Genomic DNA, 24,902 nt, shown 5'->3' with positions numbered 1-24,902 from the left:
CCCCAAAGGAGTCCAATCCATACGTCCTACCACAGACACCCAAAAAAACGAAAGTAAAACACTCATTTTTAACTAGGTTATATTTTTTTCTTACCCACCATGCATCTTAGTACCAGAATAACAGGTAAGTTCAATAAAACGTAGACTGGTGGGTGCTGCCACTACCTCCTTTCCATATCCATCACCCCATGTCATGCGGGGGATGGATTCCAGACTAGCTGGGTACCATTATGGTGTTTCCCTCAAAACAGGTGACAACGGTGTTTTCAGAGCATGATCTAATGTATCAGGCTTAAAAGACAGTGAATTTGAGTACAATGTATGAGTAGTATTCGGATAAGCATCAATTGAAGGGAATCTGTTATGTTTTTTATAATTCATTTATGGAAACACATCTGGACATACCATCTACTTATTGCTTTGATAGCCTACCTCTACATCAGTACATGTGAGATGTTATCTGTTTAAAGGTGCGGAACGTCCTTAGCTTTTAACATCTTAAGTCATTCACCCACTTCTTTAAAGTAAATGACAGACTTCAAATTGCATCTTCTTTTTGTAAAACAGTTTTGGAATTAACAGCAACAAAGAGTTCTCTATGATGCAGATCTCATCTGGACCACTCTGCATGCACAATTCCTAGTACCCTCACATGAATCTGCTCCTTTGTATTTTTGTATATTTTATGAGCAACTAACATGCACGCTGTTAGGCCTGGCATCATTGGCATGGTTTCCCCTGACTTTTTTGCTTTCTGACCTATTGTTTTTCTTACTTAATTTTTGCTGGCTTTAGGAATCTGTTCACTATTACCACTGCTAACCAGTGCTAAAATGCAAGTGTTCTGTACTCTAAAACATGGTGATATTCACTTATCCACAATTGGCATATTTAATTTACTTGTAAGTCCCCAGTGAAGTGTATTATATTTGTGCCCATGAACTTTAAATTAAATGCTACTATTGGGCTTTAAGCACTGATTGTGCCACCCACTACAGTAGACTCTTAAACATGTCTAAGGTGTGCCACTGCAGATACTGTGTGTGCAGTTTTATATTGCCATTTCGACCTGGCAACTGCACTCACTTGATGGGCCCAAACCTTCCTTTTTATTGCACATGTCACCCCTACAGGAGGCCCTGGTTAGACCCAAGGGCAGGATGCAGTGTTTTTTAAAATCTGGACATGTACTTTTAAGTTTACACCTGAATAGGGCTGTACCTGCCCCCGAACAGAGAAGGAAAGGCAGGGACCTTGTGCAGTTCAAAGGCCTATCTTTGAAGTCTCCCCCACTTCAGAGGCTCAATTGGGTATATGTACTAGGCCCCAAACCCTATCAAATCTGTACAATTCTAGATCTGAAGTAATTCTGTTAGGAAGAAGGACTGCTATGCTGCCAGGTGGGATTGCCACTCTGTTGAACATTTTACTGTGTTGGCCTGATGCCTCTTGCCTGTGAGTGAGAAGGACTGGACTTATATCTCTACATCCTCTAAAGAGCCAAGCGACTTCAAGGGCTTGCTGGCTTGCCTCCTGTTCTGAAGTCTCAGGGCCATGAAAGACTTTCCCCAACTTTGCAATAACTGCTGGACTCTGCCAACTGTGAGTCCTGGCCTGCCAAGAGATGCCAATCCAAGCCTGGGCCTTGAAAGGTGATTTAGCAACTGTTTACTCACAAAAAGCTGATGCGGCGATGCCATTGCACCGATTGGAACTGCTGCATCCTCCCTTGATGCCGACACATCGCTGATTCCACTGAGGTTGAGGACTCTGCATCACCAATTGAGTGGCTCAAGATCAACGCATCTCCACCAACGCTGGTGCATTGCTTTCACTGTGCGGCTCAACAATAACGCATTGACTCCTTCACAGAAAGTTAGATGCTGCACTTCAGGGACACCACTTCAACAACTGCTTCTTTTGACGATGACATCAGAACCGATGCATTGCCTCTGCATTGCCTTGATGTCGACACAGACCTCCAAACAAGGTACTTTTCAGCAGGTCCCAAGTAGGTCATGTAGCCAGCCTGCTCTCCATCGCGGTCAGCCCAAACTTTGGAGTTGCCTCGGTCTAGCACGACCTCAAGTAACCTTTAACCGCTATTGATTTATGAGCACTGTATTGCAGTTTTTTTTTTTTTTAAATCATATCTAGGTTTCTACTTATTGGATTTTAGTTGTTTTGGTCTTCTTTTACTCAGATAAATATTATTTATTTCTCTAAATTGCTGAGGAGTCTTTTTGGGGGTGTATTCACTTTGTTACTGTCATCTAAGTGTTGCACAAAAGCATTACACTTTGCCTCTTAAGTTAAGCCTGACTGCTCTGTGCCAAGCTACCAGAGGGTGAGTACAGGTAAATTTAGGGTGTGCATCAGACTTACCCTAACTAGGATTGTCGACCCTGCTTGGGCAGCGTGCATACCTCTGCCAACTAGAGACCCAATTTCTAAGACACACATTACCCTACAATGACACCCAGTTCATTCACACCAGTTGCTCTACATGCAAAACACCTACCAAGCACCATCCTTTACCCATGCTTGCAGATCATGGGTATTGCACATAAGGATGTTATGGAGTAAAATAATGTTAAAAAAAAATACAACCCCACTATAAACATGTATGTCACAACAACGATTGCACTGAGTAAACGCCACTGTACCACCTAAGTCTTAAGATGACATACATTAACATACATGGATCTCTTCAGAACTGGAGGGGCCCTTGTACAAAGTATCATGTGCATTTAGTGTGTTTCTGTTACATATCTCTGGACTATTATTGCAACATTGTTACTCATACCCTTCTGCACTGCTACAGAATTGCAAGAGGCCAGCTGCAATATTATCCATATCCACTATGCATTCTTGAAATTCAGATTATGATGCCTCTATTAGGTGTGCACTACTGTGCTATTTTCAATTGACAAGGTCTGCAACTTGAGGTAATTTAGTTTATGTTATTTATCCTAAACATCAAGTATTTTGACAAAAAAAATTCTGACAGCAGTTATGATGAGCGTTCATCCTTATTTGACAATCTGCCTGGACATTCTGGGAAATATGAATCGCAAATTGTTTTCAAAGTATTTCAGTAGCAGCCAAATCTTCAACCCACGCCCCTGCTCCCAGTCTAGCTGAACACACACAATGAACTATCCACATCACACTATTCCTTTCTGGCCCCAGACATCCTCAGTGAACAATCCCCAGTCCTTAATTTGGCCCAGTGGTTCTGGTGGGGTCCGCCAGGACTCATTCTTGGGGACCTAGAGACATTGATAAGACTTTGACTCAGAACAAGTGAAAGATATGCAGAATAGGGCAGGGTGACCAACTAGTAATGAGACAGATTCGGAGCAATGACATTGTAAATTGAGGACAAAACCTCATTATGAATACATCTGAGGAGGCCAAGCAATAACATAATAATAAATAAATGGATGGCAGACACAAGCCAACTCAAAATAGGCATATATTATTTTTGATTTGTATTATACATAGCAGCATTGAGCAAACATGCATGTGTAACTAAACCTATTTAAAGATTGAAAAAGTAACAAACATGCATACCAAGCAAATTTAACAGCCGACAAAGTAAGGGGGAGTCTGTCCCCTTAGCATGATGACAGTAACAAAAGCAAACATTCAGGGCATGGCAGCAATAGTCCCAAAAGCACAACATTTAAAAAAAAAGATAAAGTCGTCCTACCTCAAAAGAAATATTGTACTGTAAGAATGTTACATGCATGTCTGCATGAGCAACCACATACCCAAAATACCCTTTTATACAGCACTTACTAGTGAGTGCTTGTTACCACCCAAAGGAAACCTTGTTAGCAACAATGGAATAAGGAAATGTTAAGAAAAAATTTAAGGTTTCTTGAAACGGGTTCACAACTCATTAAACTAAATTACGAGGATTATAACTTCTGACCGACAGGTACCACAATGAAATCTGTAGCCAAAGCATTAGCTCACTGAGCTATCTACGCAAATTACAACTCTGTGATCTGTATGTTACGAGTTGTGCTTTGCAGTGTCCACATTAAGTGAGCACTTTGCAGTAGACATATTGAGTAAGTACATCATGGTCACCTGATCCTCAGACCCACCACTGGAGACCCACACTAAAGAGCAAACAAGCAGGGAGTGAAGGCCCAAAGTCCTCCAACCTGGACTCCAGGTTGTCATCTTTGCTGGAAAAACATACCAGCCAATGAGACTCTTGGCCACACAATAAGAGGCATCATCATCATGGACAGGCACACAGACAGGACAGCAACAGATTCAAGTATTGTGTAGAAGTGAATGAACAACAGCTCAACAAAATCTTTAGGAGTAAGGCTGGAGAGTTTGGGTGGTAAAGTTCACAAGTCAGGTTGCACCATTCAGTAGTAGAAGCAGACAACCTAGATACACTGAGATGGCGTGGTGACTCTGATATTTGATTGGCTTAGCTCATTTAAGTAGCTCATTAATATCCGTATTAGGCCTCCAGACACTGACCAACAGCAGCAGAGCATAGACCCCCCCCATGCACATTGTCTTGAGTATGGTTGTATGACATTACAACATGGCTCAAAACCACACGTCTTTACCACACATTGTTACCATGCAAAGTTTTACCACACATATTCCTTTACCAAGCACTGAAAGTCTATTTAAGACAAGTATGATTATGATATATATATATATGTGTGTGGATATATTTATATATATATATATATATATATATATATATATGTTTGTGTGTATTATTAAGGTAAATATATATATATAATTAAGGTACATATATAAATAAGTATTGTTAATATATATATATATATATATATATATATATATATATATATATATATTTACCTTAATATTACACACACACACACACATATATATATATACTGTGAACAAGACTCCATGGGGAGCTGAAACGCGTTGGTGGTTGTTACCTAAAATAAATATACATTATTGAGACTTCGTGGAGTGTGGGGAAAATTCTTGGTTATTTATACTTTTTGAGATTGGTCCTCACTGTCACTGGGCACCAGCAGTGGAGTGCGCCGCCCAGCAACTCTTAGACCACTTTGTTCGATATATATCTATATATATATATATATCTATATATATAGATATATATATATATAGATATAGATATATTAACTAGTGGCGGTCGTTAGTATAATGCCCCCAGGTGGGCCAAGTCCAAGGGGCTTTTTAAAAAAAAAAAAAGAGGGGGCCCTACTGGCCCTAGCCCACTGCCCCGGGGACCACCACCTCCCTGGGGCTCTTTTTTTTTAAATAAGAGATGTCATCAGTGATGTCATTGATATGTGGGGTCATAAGCAGTGCATTACTGGAGTCCCAGTTATAGTTAGCTGAACTACCTATAACTGCTGAATTTCTAAGGTTTTGTATGAGTAAATTCAGAACCTAACTCTAACGTCCATGTAACCTTTGTTTTTTTTCAGTGAATTTCTAAGGTTTTTTAATTCTATTTCCTAACTATAACGTCCATGTAACCTTTGTTTTTTTAGTGAAAAATAAAATAAAATGTATATATATATATATAGACACATATTTATTTATATATATATATATATATATATATATATACACACATATATGTATATATATATATATATTCGGGAACACAAATCTGGGTACTCTTGGGGTTATGAAAATTATTAATTTATTGCCACACAGACAAAACTGATAGATGTGTTTCTGCACTAGCCTTTGTCAAAGCTACTGATATTGATGCCGTGCACCATCCTATACATCTCTCATGATTACAGCAACAAAAGGCCAATAAACATAAACAAAGTCTTGCTGGCTCAGATCATGGTCGACTGTAATGAAATGTAACTAGGCGGTCATCTTACAATGTGTTCACATAAATACCTTGTGATCTATCATTTTATTTCCATAAATCACATATTAGGAATAACATGACAATTTATGCCCAATCAATTTCATCATACACCCAGTATTTTCACCTTTTCAACTATTGGACAGTCTGCTTGCACTCATGCCACTTTTATTGATCCCTATCCCAACATCAATCGAGCCCTAAATGGGATAATATTAGCAGCATTAGGTGCGGCTCATTACTTATCTGGCCTCAATATAGGTGACCTTCTTTGTTGACCTACCATTCTAATACACCCCAAAAATATTTAGTTAAAATAAGCAAACAAAATAATAAAATATGTATAGTCGACCAACATGCCTTCTAATAATACATAAATAAGATTCATAGCACATAATAAAAATGCAATTCCACTTCAATGTGCTTCCTATGGACCAAACCCTAAGTGGTATCCATCTTGCTGCCCCATTTACTGTGTGTGACCTGACTTGTATAAGGCTTTAAAAATCAATTAAGGCAATTGGAATCTAAATATATTATTAGTTTGCAGACCAACGTACCAGTAGGCCTCAACAGTGATGAGGAGCTTTGGATTTCTAAAGGAAAATAATTTTAGAATGTCAAAGGTTACCAGTAGGAGCCTTATGAGATTTTATTAGCCAATTTAGGTTGCGATTTATGGAGATGAAATGGTAGTTTGTGAAGTATTTTTGAGAACACATTATTAGATGGCTGCTAAGTTTCACTGGCAAAAAGCAAATAGCACTGACAAATGCTAAGTGCCAAAACACGCCTGTTGATTTTGTAACACCAAGAGTGCCCGGATTTTTATTCCCCACTGGGAAACCTTTTTGGAAATGAAGGTGTGCGCTCCACCCTCATGCAAGCAACCCTATACCACAACCCCTCCCTAAACTCTAAAATACCTTTACTACCCTATACCCCCACCCATCCATGAACCCCTACCCAACCCTAAATCTAAAACCCTACCTTAAACCTTATACTTACCTTAACTGGATTTCCAATGTGTGGTAAAGGCATATGTGTGGTAAAATAAAATGTGTGGTAAAGACACTGCATGGTAATTTCCACATTGAGGCTGTCTCCCTTTAAGCACTGTACTTGATCATTTCCTCATACCTGTCAGTGTCAGACAGTTTCTATCACTGGCTTTCTTAAAGGCATGTAAGAATCATGCCAGACTGCATTAACTGATAGCCAAATTATCCATTTACAGTGGTAACTCAGTCTAATGAACCTCTACAAATGTACTCCTGTTAGTTTTCCAGGTTTTACGTGTCCAAGTAGAGTATTGTTTTTACAAACATGAAATGTATTCAACTCACTGACCATTTATTGTGTAGCTTTCTTCCTAAATGATTCTTGCTCCAACTTCATTGCACAACTGCTGCTGCGGGAGGCAGGAGGGGGTGAAGTTTTGGTGAAAAGGGCTGGTGGCAGCTGGCTCTGTGGTAGCTGACACGGCCGTCCTTCCAAAGCTTCTTATCCAGTGCTTAATTTGTGCTTGTTCTTTCCGGTGCTGAGAACCAGCACTTATTTTTGAGGGCCGGCGCTTATTCTTCTGCCTCAAGCATTTGCCGCGAGCAAAGACATATATGGGAAAGACGGTGGAAGAGAAAAATGAAAAAGCGTCACAAAGGTAGAAAGCAGAAAGCTGCAAGAGTGAGCCAAAGGGGCAGAGAGGAGCTGTAAATGGATTAAAGTGGCCTGCAATGGCTTTAGGATTACGCTGCCTCAGTATTCCATCAGTATTCCATGTTCGCACATTTAATTGCAGCAGCTGCGTGTTTAAGATGGGGGCTTTGGGCACCGGCACGTTTTTATTTACAAATTAAGCACTGTTCTTATCTCGTACTTCACCAAGAGCCTGACTCTAGCTGCTCCATTTTTTGCTCTCTGCCAAACACGTGCTGAGACCTCACTAGATTTTTTTTTAATCAACAACAAAATGAAGAATGACAGAACTTAAAGCATTAAAATCAGAGCCGGACTCGGGGAACCAACAGCAGCTCTTGCACAAATGCTAAAACCAGCCCTGCACCTTTCGCTGCCTCGCGCTACCTGTCTCTCTCCATAAATCCTCCCCTTCTCTCTTCTCCCTCTCCGATTGCTTTCTTTTAACCTTCTCTTTCCCCTCCCCCTCATTTCTTCCTTTCTTGAAGTCTCAAAATGCCTGCTCCAATTAACCTGGGGGAAGTGACAGAGGCACGAGGAGCAGCACAGGGCTTTAAAACAAGAAGGGATCCAGCCCAACGGGGAAATAAATGTCCAGTGAAATAAAAGGCCTGTCGGCCTCTCATTAAAATTATCGGCAACCACTGTCCTCTACAGTAACAATCACGGGCAACAGGCGCTCTCCCCAAAGGATAGACAGTCCGCGCTAATGACCTATACATGCACAGTCAGACTAGAACAGGGGGAAAGAAAGAGGCCAGGTATGGCGCAAGAACAGCGAGTGGAGAAACCAAAGAGGGCGGGGAGTGTCTGGTGGTGGCTGAAAGAGGAATGAGATGGAATCAAGAACACAGGGTTGGTGGTATCTGGCAACCCTGAGTTTCAGAAGCTCAGGCTGTGCGCCTCCGACATAAACTTCGAGCACCAGAACATATTTTACAAAGTAAGCACTGACAATCCCATTCTTCATCCTAACCCTTCCCAAACTCCTGAAGCATTCTCGGTTTTCATCCAACTACAAAGCACTAAATTAACAAGCATTTACAATGCAACGGGTCTCGCGTTTGCTCATGTTAGAGCTGATCGCGTTGTAAACTCCTAACCCGACTTTTCACCTATCGGGCAAAAGTGCATTTATGTACATAACCCGAAAAGCGCTGGACTTCTGCCAAGCGAGATCGCGCTCGTAAATTAGAGAAAAAGAAGTCCACGAGCCCGATGGAAAACAGCGAAACTCGCATGTTTTCTGTACTTGGTCGCTGTGCTCGAGGAGGGCTAGCCACCAGAAAAGGCATGAGTATGCGTGCCTTCCACTAATGAAAGCAAGCAGATTTTATTAGGGAAGCCCACGAACCAATGAAAAACACTGACGTGAAGTTGACAGGGCTCCGAGCCCTTTTCTAAATACAAAAGAGTCTCGCTGCGATACGCATGCGCGAGCGCATGCAACGCAGGCTCGACCCTAAAAATGTCAAGCTCCATGTTACCCTTTCTCTGACACACCCCTGAAGCAGTCCCTTTCTTATGCCACCTCTTCCCTACGGCAGGACTGCCCGAGAAATTCACATTGCATTTGAGGCCTGCCACTCAATATATCTCCTTCGACGCAGGTTTCCTGGGCGAGGTTAGCAAAAGCTCAGCCATGGGCAAGGTTGCCTCTGTCAATCTAGAGAAGGATTCTTGAGATTCGAGGTGATAATGTCACTCACACTTAACCGTGCCAAGTATGAATACATCTACTCCTGGCATTATAGGAGACTTGAGAGGTCAATAAGTGAATGATGGCTATTGGCAGGCTGGCAGACAGGTTTTAGACAGGTAAGTGTTAAGGGCTGTATCAAGTAGTCGCTGCTTTTTGTTTTATCTTCATTGCATCAGCAGCCATAGTGTCACCCTGCAAATGCAAAAGGTGACTGGTGCCTCGAACAATTAACCCAAAAGGAGGGGAATGCCCAGTGAATAATCTGAGCAGGACTGTTGATGGGGACCACCAGCACTTATTTTAGGGATTAGCATGTATTTCTTTATCAGACTGTCCCAGAGCAGGAGAGAGAAAAAACAACAAGGAGAGAGTAGGAAGAAACAGTGACAAGGAATACAGGGATGAAAAAGAACCTGAAACAAGGAGACAAGTGGCAGTGAGTGTCTGGTGGTTGAAGGAGACATGAGGTGGAATCAAGGCTACTCAGCCTTGGCATTCTGCATCCCCAACATTAGAAAGCTCTGACTGCAGGCTTCTGAGCAAAACCTTGGGCACTGCACTTATTGTTTTACACGTTAGACACTGGTGAAACCACAAGTGCATTAATATTCTCTCAGGTAATCAAAGTTCTTAGCAGAAGATGAATTGGAAGCATTAAGGCATCAAACTGACAAGAACAGGGTACAGAAAACAGCCAGTAAGAGAGCTTCAGGAATTCAGAAGTCCAGTAGCTATCAAGCTGCAGAAATAGTTGGACAAAAATTGAACGAATAAATCAATAGCAAGTGGGCAATGAACGCCACAAAATAAATACTCTGGAAGCTTTGCAAGGCATACTTCTTAAATACTAGCTTTTCATATGTGGTTTAGGCAGGCTATGATGTCAACGGAAAAGTTTGGAAAGCTATCTTGATTTGGAAATAAAATTAGGTCTAATTTGAAGTGGCAGTCATACTAGAATGGAAAATATCGGAATTGTCTATTCCCAGCACATCTAGAAGAAAAAGAAAACATGGAGAATGTAGAATTCCTTGCAGCTAAAATTGTTCATTTTACACAAAAGGGCAAGGTGTCCCTCCTGCAATGCAAAACAAAACATCAATAGCTTAGGGGTTCATCCGAACTCCTTGCAGCCTTGAAGGCGTAGTGTAGAGCCACAACAGACTGCCTATGCGAGCGCAGCACCCTCTTGGCTGCATCAAGCGAGCAAGGTCTCTCTAGCTTGCTCAAGGCTCAAAACGGTTTTACCTGCTGCTGAGGACGTGGCAAGATGGGGAAGGAAGCAGCAGGGGCGGCTCCTCCGTTAGCAGCAAAAGATGCGAAACCTTTAACAAACGAAACAATAATATTGTATATCAGTGCGCATGAATGTAGGGCTGGCAGTCTCGGGCCGGCCAAACACAGATGCACAGTAGGCTCTTTACAGAGAGAGCCTGCACAGTCTCCCAGTCTGCTTGGGAGTGCCCTGGCTGGGCGCTCCCAGCCAATTCTGACACTGCTCTGAGCAGCGTAAGGTTTGGCCGCAGGGCAGGCTGCGAGCCTGAACCTGCTTGCAGCGAGGAGATGGAGGAGCGGAGCGGCGCACAGCGGTGAGGTAAGTGTTTATTTTTTTAAATATATTTTTTAACAAATTTTACCCCCCATCCCTGCGCGCCGCACCCGTCCCGCCCCTTGAGACCCAAGCGAGCCGCTACTGGGAAGCAGAGCTTTATAAACTGGTCTGGGAAACTGTATGGACACCTGCGACCTCCACTGCAGGGACCAATCACAAGAGTAAATGGGTTACAGTATTTCTTGTGCATTAGGAGCTTTCCTTTAGATCTTGCATTCCTTGCCTGTGATGTAGCCTTTCCTTCTGCCATGGTAATAAGGTTTCCTTGATTTAACTCATGAGCATGAGCAATAGGTTACAGTGTCTGGGCATGATGGTTGTTGATTCTGTAGTATACCAGGGTGATCACATACCCTTTGACTCCGCCCCACCCAAGCAACCGAATTAGAGAGTTCAACCTTTGTCCCACCTTTAGCCTTTTAGCATCCTCTTATTTTCAGCTGAATGCTTACCAAAGCTCCCTGATATGTGTATTTCAGCTGCTGCTTTCATGACCCCCTTATTTGAAGGTGAGAAGGGGTGTGCCAGGGATAACCAAGGGAAATCCAATAGTAGCGGTCGATCCAATGGCTACCCTTCCTGATGTACACGCTGGATATGCTTGCAGCCTGAAGGCAAAATATTTGTCTGTCAGTGAACAGGGTGAAAGTGTCACTGAGCTTGGGGTAAGATGACTCTCTGCTTGGCTGCAAGTTGGGAGCAAAACGATGTGACACATCACCATCTATGCAGATAAAAAGGGTATGCAGTTCCTAAGAAGAAGGGAAGAGGAAAGGGAGTGGAGGAAGAAGAAACTAAAACAGGTCGGAAAAAGACTAAGTGGTCTGAACAGAGGATCTGACTGCTCAGGAGCAAGAGCCCGCACACACCCGTAAGGGTGTCATGCTTCATCATCAGGCAGCTCCTAGTCCTCGTTGAGCCGGAGCTACAATGCCTAACGGGCCCCGCATGGGAGCTCTTTGCCAGAGATCTTTTATTTTCTAACTTCTTCTTTCTAGGAACTGCTTTCCCTTTTTATCTGCATAGTTCGAATGGGGGCTTGTATGTTGTACCTTAATTTGCCCTCTGTCCCTTCTTGTTATGGACATCACCATCTATGCCTGTGCCATCCATGTCTACATTGGCCCACAAGTCACGTTAGACTCCTCAAGATCAACAACTTATTTTAGACTTACTTCCATGGTGCACTACTCCCTGTCACAATTGTTATAGAACATTGAGGCCCACCACAAAACATTTTGTGAGTTGTGGGGCTGGCTGCTTTGAGATTAGTTGGCTGGCTGATGTTTGACTGGTAGAACATGATGGCATGCTACTTTTGCAGTTTCCATGGGCTGCGGCTGCAAACTATTTAGCCCTGCACCTCCATGTACTGCTTATAATTCAAAGTGCATCAGGTTTTCTCCCCAAACACGCATCACTGTGTGTTGTTGTACGCATGCTGGTGCTCCATGAAGGAGAAATGCTGTACAACACTCATATTTATCCTGTCCAATTGCTGCTCCTATTTCACCACTGGAGTCTTATTTCCAAAGTTGATTAAGGGATGCACCCTGTATGTATGATTGCGATATCTGTAGATTGTAAACCTATCCAAAGCCATTGGAGCACCATCCTCCTCCATGACCGGACCCTGAGGTCTACGACAAGGCAGTTGCAATGACGATGCCTCTTAAGGTATTTCCCACATTTTTTACAATCCTCAGTATCCCATTTAACAATATCTTTAAGCTTGCCTTTTCCACGAAAAACTCACACACCCAATGCAGGGTATGTGAACGGTTGAATCCACAAACTGCCCAAATAAGTGGTCAGATTCTCAAACGACCTAAGAGAGGGTTTTTATTCAGCCTGAGAGGATTTCTACTTTCTCTGACTTTCTGCTATGCTTCTGTTGATACTGGAATGACTTGTGGCAAACTGCAATATAGTAGACTTTAGTAGCAGTACAAAGGGGAGGCAACAGAAAATTGCTGTGAGGTTTTGGGATCAGAGGTCGGTTTCTTTTGCTACACCAATGTAGCAGTGGCTGGAGGAATTGCCTTTGCATCTTTTGTTTTGCAACACTCATGTTGCATTGGGACTAGTGGAGCGATTAGCAAGCAAGCACTTTATTACCATTTGCACATCTGTCATTTATCTGCATGCATGTGATATTACTTTGTGCAAGAGTAATGCAGCGCTTTTGTAGTATATATGGCACTGCAATTTTTAACTGTAATCCAACATAAAAATGTAAATGATGTAGTAGTATGCCATTGTACAAATGAAGTAATGATAATACTGTGTTGCGGTATTCTATGTGCCTCTACTGCATCAATCTAGATCAGTGGTTCCCAACCTTTTGACTTCTGTGGACCACCACTTTAGCAATACTGGAACCCAGGACCCCCGATTGAATCATTAGTGGAATCTGGGGACCTCCCACTGAGTCATTACTGAAAGCTGGGGACCTAATCTGTTAAATTATTAAATTTTCTAAGCAGTCATGGACCCCCTGATGAGGCTTCGTAGACCCCCGGGGGTCCCCGGACCACAGGTTGGGAACCACTGATCTAGATGATCCCATAATATTTCTGGGAACACTCCTTTTACAAATAGAGCAAGAAAGAACATCAGAATAAGAGAAGACTATAAATGGTGAGAGAGAAATATAAATAGAAATAGAAAACACAAATATATTGACGTGATATGCCTGTTTATGCATGAGGCGAGTAGGCATGCTATAGAATGCTGAATGTGACTGCTGTGAAAATGTGCAAATGCACAGAATGCTGGTGTCTCTTGCTGGATAAAGCCTGGGAGGCTGTTTGAAGCTGGAAGGAGAATATAGCCCTCACAGGACCTACCTGCTGCAGCTGTAACCTAAGTGCTTTATGTTACAGGATAAAATCTCTTCAGTCAACATGTTCTATTTTTTCATCTCTGAGTTGTGTGTTCAATACCTGGTGATTTATTTTGTTTGGAAAGAAGGGATCACAGTTGGGGAGGCATCTAAGAAAAGATCCTGAAGTTAACTTCATCTTGGTGTCAAACATTTTCTTAAAATAAAGCATGTATCTCTTACTTGAATGACCCCAGACTATTGCGTGAAGACCTTGCTCTCCAGCTGCTAAATTTTGTGGTGTGGCAAAGTGGGGAACAGTAGTACCCTGTTGTGTGAGGTTGCATGGGGGAGTACCACGTGGAAGAGGAATAGTAACATATTGCAAGAAAATGTGAGGAAGTGTACTACCACGTGTTGTGTGGCCTAAAGCCACAAGTTTGGCTGGAGTGTGCTCTGGGGTCAACTGTCAATGTGTATCAATGGGAATTTTCAACATATGTGTGGCGTTGGAGGCAGAGTACATCAGTGAGAGGTACAGCCTGCCTTTGCTTGTGATTGGGTCTTGTTTCACCTATATGTGCTCTGGGACCATATGCCTTTTGTACAAATTACAGTGTGAGCATGGATGGCCCCTAAATTCTTACACCTCAAAAAGATATCTCAAATATATGCCCGCTGATGGAGGGGTAGGGGACAGTGTTAAGTCTCAATTTCATGAGGCAATGAGTCCCAAGGAAAGGAACAACTCATCATATCAATAATACAGTAAAAAAAGACTAATGCAATGAGTGAGCTCTATGGTAGAAATATACAATTTAGAAAGTTTGATTACAAAAACTCAAAGGGTGCAATGCAGAAATTCTAAAGTGCAGATGCAAAATGTCATTGCCATGAAGGCTCTTAACAATAGGGCAAAATAATAAATATTCTATAGCCTTAGAGTCCACTGTAGGGGGCTATGTCAGCCATTAAAGGCCTACTCCAGTGTTAAAGGCCTGCGCTGTTGCTGTGAACAAAGAACATTGGACTGTTAACGCCTGGGGCTTTTACCAACCAGTAAAAGCCAGAGCACTCCATTGTCTCCAATGGAGCTCACAACATTCCAATGCTCTAATATAGCCTTAGAACCCGCCGTAGCGGGCTCTACCGGCTATTAAAGGCCCACTCCTGCGTTAAAGGCCTGAGCCGAAGGCGAGGGCCTTTAACAAGGGAGAGGGCCTTTAATAGCCAGTAGAGCCCACTACGGCGGGTTCTACGGGTATTAGAACATTCTGCCATTAGAAGGCAGAATGTTCTCATAAATAAAACAAAGGCTTCACGGAACCGGAGGGGATTAAATTCCCCTCAGGCTCCGTGAGGCTTTTCACAGCTGTTGCTGTGAACAAAGAAGATAGAAATGTTGGCGCTCCAGGCTTCTACCGGCCAGTAAAAGCCCAGGGCACTCCATTGTCTCCAGTGGAGCGCAAACATTCCAATGTTCTAATAAGCATTAGACAGCAGCCAAATCATTAAAGTAATAATCATAGAGCATCCATAGCATCAGTACGTCATCTGGCTTACACTCAAATTTAAAGGTTTACATAGGAAATCTTCCAAAAGACTAACACAGAAAGTGAAAATTCATCATGGTGTGAGCAAAAGAATAACATTTTCAACAAATCAGAGCACAGTAAATTAGAGTGTCATACAATTTCCATAACATCAGAGCACAGTAAATTTGAGTATCACACTACCTTTCCATCTAAGCACTATCCCACTACATGAGCAGTGATTCAACCCACTCAATGCTGACATTCGGTAATAGCAGAACAAACCAGTTACAAAGCAGTAGATATTGTAAATGAGTGCAATACAGCACGCAGGAGGAAGAGACCTTTGATTTTGTGACATTACTGGGGCCATGTTAGAAAATCTTCTTAAAAAACAATGCAATTTGAAAATAAACAAACATAAATTTGCTTGACTGCATGCAGCAGAAATATTAATCAGTGAATATGCAGGGTGAGACATCCATTTTGAACAATATGATGTTGAGCCCTAACTAAGGCCCAATTAATCGTAAGCCAAGAAAAGGCACTTTAACAGGGCATATCAAAATAGTTTCAAAGGCAATAGTATCATATAAGTATACACATGTAATCAGAGAGTAGACTTATATTTCAAAACATTGTTAATAACGCACAAAATTAATAAATGCACAAGAACTCCCACAACATTATTTGACAGATGCATGGTGCTGGAGGCAGGTGTATGACTGTGTGTAACCGGTGTTTGAATACTGTGTTTTGAAAAGTTTCAGTCTGCAAGTACTAGAGGCTGTCATCATGTGTGGGAGTCACTCCTCCTGATGTGTGTGCAGCTTCCAGAGGACGTGGTCCTTCATACAGATGTAGGAGATTTCTTCAGCCAAGTATTTGATCAGGCTGGTTTGGCCAGCTAATAAGAATTGCTTTTGGGAATGTGTGAGGCTTGTGAAGGGAGGGGGGGAGAGGGGGAGGTTGTTTGATGGAGCATTGTCCTTGTGGGCCTTTGTGCGTTGCTTGTGAAAGATGGAGAAAGTATGGCTTTTTGCCTTGTCTCTGTGTTACTGTTGTATTGTTTCAACATTTGTCCTGAGTAAGGATATGAGATTATGTAGTGACACTATGTATCTGTGTATGAATTGACTGAATGAGCACACTGTAGAATGTTCAGTGTGGATAATGTGGTGAAGTTATGAAGAATGGAGTGTTAGGTTTTGTGTGCTACAGGAAACCTAGGAGGTTGAATACAATGGACGGGGAAGTGAGCCGTAGCAGGACCTATTTGTTGTAGCTGTATCCTGAGGGCTTATCATGAAGTAAATAATGTACCTCTTAACTTAATGGCTCCAAACTCTTATGTGAAGCCCCGCCCTCCAGCTAAAAGAAAGAACAAGCACAATGGTTGAAATGAAGACAGAAACAAAGGAAAATGTAGAGATATTTTGTGGACTCTGAGGGCCAGATTTACAAGGGCCTTGTGCCTCCTTGCGCCACACTAGCATCAATTTTGTTTTTTACAGTAATGTGGCATTAAGGAGGCCATTTCCCCGCACCATATTTACAAAGTGGCACAATACTAGCATTGCACCACTTTGTAACCCCTTGCGCCACATTGCACCTGTGCCAGGTATAAAGTATGCAAGAGGCGTTCCCACACAGGGAGGCCGTAAAAAATGGTGTGTGAAATCAACAAAATTTCACTGCAACATTTTTTCTGTCATTTTTAATGCCTGCGTGAGTCAGGCGTTAAAGTAACAGGCCCTTAGTAACCTATGGGCTTCCCTAATGCTTTGCTGCACTACCATCATAATTTATGGCGCTAATCCAGAAAAGCACCACAATAGTGTCATAAATGATGACGCTATTGAGAAAGGAAGCGTCATTGTGTGCTATATTGTAAATACGGCGTAACCATGGTGTCGTTATGTGGGGTACGGGTGGCGCAAGACAAGTGGTGCATCAGGACCAATAAGCCACATTCTTGTAGATCTGGCCCTCAGCTACAGCCAGAAGTGTACCAATGCCTGGATGTCAGTAATTGTAGTGTCCCCTCTTCTGCGATGGTACATTTGTTATGTCTCGTACTAATTGACAAGCATAGTAACATGTATGGTTTCATGGCAGTAAATAGAAACCCTGTTTCTGTGAAAAGTGAGATACTACTTCAAGATGCAATCATGCACAACAGGCATTCAATATATGATCATTTTGTCATTAAAGTCATATTGCAGCCATTGCAACACAGCAGATGTGATGTTTCCGCCAGTAGTGTAGGGTTAGAGGTCTGAGAGCTCATCCAGTGATCTAGTGTAATGCTGTCTCCCCAGGGACTGGATGACATATCGCCTGCTGAGCCGTAAAGCCTGTGATCGATACATGACATCCCTTCCCCTCGCACTCTGCAACTCATGCAGAGCTGCAAGAATAAAGACGGCAGTGCAAGGCCGCCGAAGGGTGCATTGCTTAAAACAGAAAGAGGACACAATACTGAAAACAGACTGAAGATGTCTTTGTTTTAGGAGCACTTTTGATAAAGAAAGCAGTGTGTTTAGAAACGTGTATTGTCCAGAGATGTGCATAAGTGGGCTATAATTAGATAAATTCACATTCAGAATTTCATCCCTTGCTGGAGACACCTTTCATCACATATGAGCTACCATGAAATCCGTGTCCCGTACATAACGGATTTTTTCGGAGTCAACAGTGCTGACGATCAACTGGATGGCACATTTAAATTGCCACTTTCATAAAGAGAAGGGAAGGGAGAGACTGGGAGAAAAATCGAATATTTAACGTTATATTGTTAAAAAAAATCAGACCTCCAATGGCAAGAAGAGCATCTGCCAGGTAAAAAAGGATAGTGCTCTTGGGAGGACATGTAGCTCAAACAATGACGTCATCTGCTAAATAAATGTTACCTGATCAAACGTGCCAGCGATATCTGAGCTCTTCCCACATGTGCTGTACTATACACCAACAGATCCCTTCACCAGAATAGTTCAATAATTTCCCAGTGCCATCCTTCATCTTCAGTGACCATGACAGAAGCAACATGTTTTAAACAAGGGAAAGTTCCAATTCTACCATGCTTATCTTTGTGTTTCTCTGCATAGATCTTGGTGAGAAATCTCTTATGACACAGGGCTTCATGGACCTCATAAGTTATAAGTTAGGGAGGTTATGTTGGAGGTGCCTCGCAGTGACGTTCAAGCAGCACACACACACATATATAGATATATATATATATTTTTTGCTGCATGTCTAGTTTTTACTTACAGCTTATTTCAGAAACCGAGGGGTTGGCTTTAAATTAGGCAGTATTCACATATAAGTGCAAATCTCATTAGATATATGACACACTCTCCTTTGTAACATTCACCAGTGTTTATTTTAACAACCTCCTACAACAGCACATCATTCCAAGGTGTTCACTTCTAGATTTGTGCTCTTCCTGGCAATCATTTGCATTAGTAAATGTTACATTCAATGAGCACATTGGCGAATTTAACGAGATTATTTATACCTGGGAATGTTCTATGTCAAATGACCAAACCCGGGTGTGCTTGCTCTCCTAGGGTTATATATACCCTCAAAAACAGGAAGTAGGCGTATTCTCCAGGCGATCAGATGCTTAATATCCACCTTATTGACCAATCGTTCATCCACCTGGGGAATACAAGCAGGGCCCTCAAGTTTCACAGTTACAGGCACCAGTAGCTAAAGCATTCATTGTGAGGTGGCTGAAAAGCAGTATGCACACCTCACAAAACACAAATAAAATGAAAACAATAAAGAAATCCTCTTGTGCGTAGATTGAGAAATATTAGGCACCATAAAACAAAGTAGGTGACCTTGCTGAGAATGTTAGTAAGAAATGTGGGTTTCCGAGTTTAAAAAAAAGTAAATACGGCTATGATATATAGGCGAAAAGAGTGTTTCCATAAAGCACTAAACACCTTACAACTAGCAGTATCTGTCTTGTACTTATTAAGATTGTCTGGAAAGATTTAGGCAAAAAGACGAAACGCAAAATATTAAAACACTGTTGTGAATAAAATGTTAACTGACAGCTCGAATTTGTGACTATATACTGTGCTTCCAGGTTCTAGCGACATGACTATCTTCCTGTCCGAGTGCTTTTTGTTAACCATTAAGACACCCGCGAGCTAATACTCCAGAGGGCGTTCTCAATAAACTCCTCTGGTCCATTAATGTCAGCCTCGCGAGACCCTCCGATCCTATTCTCAAAGATCAATACCTGCTGCCCAAGGCTGGAGCATACACAAGGGATACAGGAAACATTTCCCTCAGCAGCACAGGCCTTTTGCATCACAACACAAAGCAGGAGCAGCTTGAATGAGTCTCAAGGTAGAAGATTATGCAATTGTCCACTATGTGAAGCACACTGAAATATACTCGCTGAATATACACGGTACCAGATGACTTGCTGTAACCAGGCACACTATGAGCCAGAATTAAAAGGCCTTAGCGCCACCTCAGCATCACGTTTTGTGACGCTGAGGTGGCACTGTTCAGTAAGCCACATTAACATGGCAGCACTAAGCCACTTTTTGTGACTTAACGCCACCTTGTAAATGTGGGCCCCTATGACACAGTTTTCGGCGTCACAGGGGCGTGCAATGGGTGGTGCTGTGGGCGTCCCACCACAACACCCATTGCTTTGATGTTGCCACAGATTTACAAGAAGGGGTAAATCTGTGGCAGCGCCAAAAACTAACGCCACCCTAGGGGTGGTGTTAGCATGACACACATAGGAAGATCAAAAGACCATGAATGATTGTTTATATGCAGGAAGTTGTCCCTTCCTGCACAGAAACAATCATTCAAAAATTACGACTTGGTACTTCTATGTGTGCTGCATTCTGCAGGATACTAGAAGTGCCAAATTGCCATTGTAGATAGTTTATGTGCAGGAGGGAACACCTTCTTGCCCATAAATAATCAATCCCCTCAACGCAGACACCCTTGCACTATGGTGCAAGGTTGCCTGCATTAGTGCTGGCAGCTAAATTTAGGTCAGTGCCGGCGCAGGGTGCAACACAGGAATGCGCCATATTTCAGTAAATACGGTGCATCCCTACATTTCTAAAGTGGAAGTGGAATAGAGTGCAGTGGCGTAGAGTGCAGTGTTTCAGAGTGGCATAGAGTAAAGTGGCATAGAGTGGGGTAGTGCAAAATACAATGGTGAAAAGTGCAGTGAGAGTAGACTGGTGAAGAGTGCATTGCCACAGAGTAGAATAGTACAGGGTAGAGTAGAGAGGTGCAGCGTGACGTGCCAGAGAGTGCACTGGAATATAGTGGAGGGGTGCAGAGTGCAGTGGCGTTGAGTGCTGTAAAGTGGAGGGGTGCACAGCTGAGTTCAGCAGTGTGGTGAGTGGTGCAGAGTGGCCTACAGTGGATTATTCAGTGTGTGTTAGCATACTGCCATTATAGACAACGCATTTCAATTGAAATGACCATTACATTTGCACAGCTATACAGTTTTACTAATAAAACTATACAGTGCACAAACACAAATGTGAAGAATTTTGCATCACCTAGTCTAATGACTTGTTTTGCTCATATTAAAGTATTAGTTTCCAACACACTTAAAATATAACAAAAATTTGCTTTATTTGTGCGTTCATAATTCTGATATATTCCGAACTACTTACACGGTTCATTTAAATGTTGTCATGTGGTAGAAAAAATCCTTTCCTACCCCCAGGATCCAACAAGACTGTCAGATAAATCCTCTCACTTTGAAGTCAGAGAAAGAAGAGCAAACAGGCATCCTTGGAAGACACCGTCTGAGATCTGACCTGGGTCTTTGATTAACAAAAAACTATGATTCCCAAAATTTAGGGGCTGATTTCAGAGCCCCTAGCGTCTCCCTGTGCCACATTAGTGTAATTTTTGTTACGCTAATGTGGCCCGAGGCCAAAAACGCCTCACCAGATTTACAAAGTGGCACAATGCATGTATTGCGCCACTTTGTTACCCTAGGTGCTACAATATGCTGGCACCAGCTGGGGGGGGGGGGCGGGCGAAAAAAATGGCACAAAGAAATCTAAAAGATTTCTTAGCCTCATTTATTTCAGTACTTTTAACGCCTGCTAATAGGAGGCATGCCATTGTTTTCAATGGGCTTTGCAGGATTAGCATCAAACTTTTTGACGCTACTCCTGCAAAACTCCGAACTAGCGTCAAAACTTCTGACGCTAGTTCCCTAACTACCGCCATGGTGCGCCATATCTTAGATATCGTACACACCTAGTAGCGTTAGGGGGCGCTAAGGGGCGCAAAAATAGTTCAGCGCCACTTTTCTTAAATCAGGTCCTTAGTCTTTTTGGCTAACAAGGCAGGGTCAGCCTAGGCTGTCCCTTGTGAAATGGGGTTACTTGGCAGCTGTGAATACCTGTGGCTCCTAACCCTTTCATCGATGCAAAGGAAAGATATATTCTCATGGCGAAAGCGCTGCAAGGCCATATTAATGTTCACTTGAGCACCATCTAAAAGTTGAATCACAATACAATATGCAGTTTTACAGAAGATACATCTTAACTATACTTACAAGATGGTCCCTGTCAAGAGAGGCTCTATGTTTCAGCCTTGGTGGTTCGTATAACAAAACAGATGCATTCAGGGAGTTGTAGTCCTGATTCCCCACAACATGACTACAGCTCTGCTCTACATTGCAGTGTTTTTCACAGGAGGAAACCGAACGCGTATTGCGTCACTGGTGACCTTAATATATTAGACGACCTGACATCCTTGTTAAAACAAAAATACAGCAGCAAGAGCATACACTCTGTGCAGATTTGATTTTTAAAATATAAGAGTGCTAAGCTCAAAATGTCCACCGTGCTGTAGACACACACTCGACTAACGGTAACCGACAAAAGGGGTAACGCGTCCCCGCCCCAAACAATCCAGCAGCACTTCAGCCTCCTCAGCTATAGGGAGCACCATGCCATTGCTACTTACTTTACCTATTATTTTCATTTCGACATACGACACGGTACCTGTATGCAATCTAGGACCACATATTACAAATACCACAAATAATCAAATTTGCCAAACCTTGAATGGTTTGCTAACACTCCCAGAAAGCTTTGCTAAAATGTAGACTGCACTTGCAGTGTACTTGCCAAACCAAAAATCCCATTCTGCTTGTCTAGAAACAGCCACGGTTGATTCCCTGTGGAGCTAACACTTACAGGAAACATACAATTACGCAATCGCTCCTCTAACACTGATCATACCGGCTGTGCCACATGCGCGCGCACCAGATGGACGCCCCCTTCTCGCGCCTTCCAGACTGCATGTGATTGATTCCCCCGGGAGCATTCTGAGCGCGAGCAGGCAGACATTCGAAGATAATTGTGGGAAAGGCCTTTGTTAAGGCAGAAAGATAAATTAATCTTCAAATTACAAATCATTATGTTTAAATTTGGATGTAAGTTGTGTGGACGGGATGTACGGGTGTCTGGGCTTGTTATACCAAACGGGAATACTGGGATGGCATGAAATCAAAGTACGTTTTGTCAGGGTTGACATTCAATCGGTAGCAGAGTATAATGTTCACGTCACAGTGCAATATACTGAGTACCTTCGCTGGGTTACTAAGAGCGCCAAACGGGAAGCGGCGTATTATGTGAAAAAACATTGATTGTGAAAACCCAATATTTTTTCAAATAGCAATTCATTGAGAAAGGCAACACACTGGTTTCCTCACTGCCGTTCACAGCATGTAGGGAACAGCAGCACACAACGCAAAACGCCCTCGCTATAATGACCAACGCCATCTTCCACTTGGAAGTAAAACAGACATGTCTCTTCAGACTAAATAAAGAATGCATCCCTCGCTTGTTTTTCCAACCCAATCACCATTTACTTTAATGCAGAACTACAGATCTTCAGGCCAACTTTCCTGTTATGTATCTTGGTTGCTAAATCATAACAAGTGTCTCCTGTTGACCAAAACATTTTACCCCAACTATCAGGACTCGTTCTGGATGTGGTGAAGGCATCTTTCTGCATCCACATGTGACGGAGACTTAATGACGTCATATGCAAATAGCATGACTTTAAGCATTGTCTGACAGCTGAAGTTACTGATATCCATGGCTGGCAAGACACCCAATTAGTGATGGGTGAGATTGCCTAGATTCTTTACTGATAATTGTCATATCCACCACATCCCTCTCACCAGTCCTTAAGCAATGAGCAATACCTCTTCAGCCAAAGAAGGGTGTAAGGAGAAGAGAATACGAGAAACAACACTAATCATGTGAAACCAAAGACTTGCATAACTCAAGACCCACACATTAAAAAACCCGGAGACACAGCTCTATAATTGAAAGGTATCAGGCTCCCACTAAGCGCTTTACCAGGGGCGCAGTTTTTTTTTTTTGGGGGGGGAACAATAAGCGCTTTACCAGGGGCGTAGCTAAGAGGGAGGGGGTATTTAGGGTATTACCACCTCACAAAGAAGCTGACGATCTCGCGCTTTAAAAAAAAAAAAAAGTGAAAAGGGAGTTTTATTCGGCGCAGCGCTTTTACCACGCGTTATCGGTGCAGCTAATTTTCCGCGCTTTTTCCTACGGGAAGCGAGCGGACACTAACAATGGACGTTAGTGAGGCGGAATGCTTGCGGGCGGCGGTGGCGTTGCTCGAAAAAGCCGGGCGCATGGACCTGCTTAGGAGGGAGGCCCTTCCGGCGCTGCGCCCGGCACAGAAAGCGGCGCATGGTGTTGCCGCGGCGGTGATGGCTTGCTCACCGCCGCGCTCAGGGGCCAAGTTAAGCCAGGTGAGGAGAGGGGGGCGGGGAGGGGGAAAGCTTTCGGCGGGAAAACGCTGTGTGGGGTGCGGCCCGGCGGGGCCCGGGAAGGCTCCTGTTCTTGAGTCAGACTCGGGGAAGGGCGGGATCCAGCATGGCAGCGGGAAGGGTCTGGGCAGGGGAGGGCGGGGCACCTCTCGGGGGGCATCTGGTTCGGGCACCCTGGGGGCCCGGTACAAGGTCAGTAGGCCGGTTGGGGGTAGGGGTGGGCAGGCGGGAGAGGCTGAGCAGGGTGTGCAGCCTGTTGAGGAGGTGGAGTTGAGCCTGGGGCATCTTGAAAGAGGTGATATGGGGAGGGGATAGAAGGGGGGTCAGGAGGAAAACGGAGAGGAGTATGACCCACGAATTCCGGTAGACAGCAAGTGGCCTACTATATTGGATTGGAGTGCCTCTGAGAGTGAGGGTGAACAGGCAGAGGCGAGGCAGGAGGAGCGTGGGGGGGTGCCTCCCTCCCACTCAGTGCGTCGCGGTCCCCCTAGGAGAGTTTATGGCGGGCCTGGGAGTGTGGGGCCAGAGCAGGCGTCAGGGGGGGGGCCCCGTTTTTTCACAGCTAGGGATTTCGTTTTTTCCGGCACGCCGGACCGGACGGGGCAGGGAGAATGTCGCGAGGAGGAGGAACCAGGTGAGCTTTGGGCGGCTCGGTTACCCTGGTCAGAAGGACAGGCAGAGCCTCGAGCGGCTGGCCGAAGCCCATCACCGGGATGGTTGGCGGAGAGGCGAATGACTGCGGACGCTCCCGGGAAGCGGTGTGGAGGCAGGGGTCGTGCACCCGCCGGCGCCCCCGCCTCCTGGGAGCGGCGTCCGGGTCCAGCGGGGGTACACGCGGGGG

At 43.5% G+C, this 24,902-nt stretch overlaps 1 long non-coding RNA gene across 1 annotated transcript in view; it reads right to left on the bottom strand.

Annotated features, from left to right (window-relative positions):
• Positions 1-22,546, bottom strand: part of LOC138288526 (uncharacterized) — a 207,737-nt gene extending 185,191 nt beyond the window's left edge. Inside the window, exon 1 of the long non-coding RNA XR_011202437.1 lies at positions 22,497-22,546. This is a non-coding gene — a long non-coding RNA (uncharacterized lncRNA). The remainder of the gene's footprint in view (positions 1-22,496) is intronic.
• Between the last annotated feature and the right edge of the window lie 2,356 nt (positions 22,547-24,902).

This window comes from Pleurodeles waltl, chromosome 4_1 (genome assembly GCF_031143425.1).
Source record: "Pleurodeles waltl isolate 20211129_DDA chromosome 4_1, aPleWal1.hap1.20221129, whole genome shotgun sequence".
Lineage (NCBI taxonomy): Eukaryota > Metazoa > Chordata > Amphibia > Caudata > Salamandridae > Pleurodeles > Pleurodeles waltl.
The sequence above is the reverse complement of the archived record's forward strand: the minus strand, read 5'-3'. Positions and strand labels throughout refer to the sequence as shown.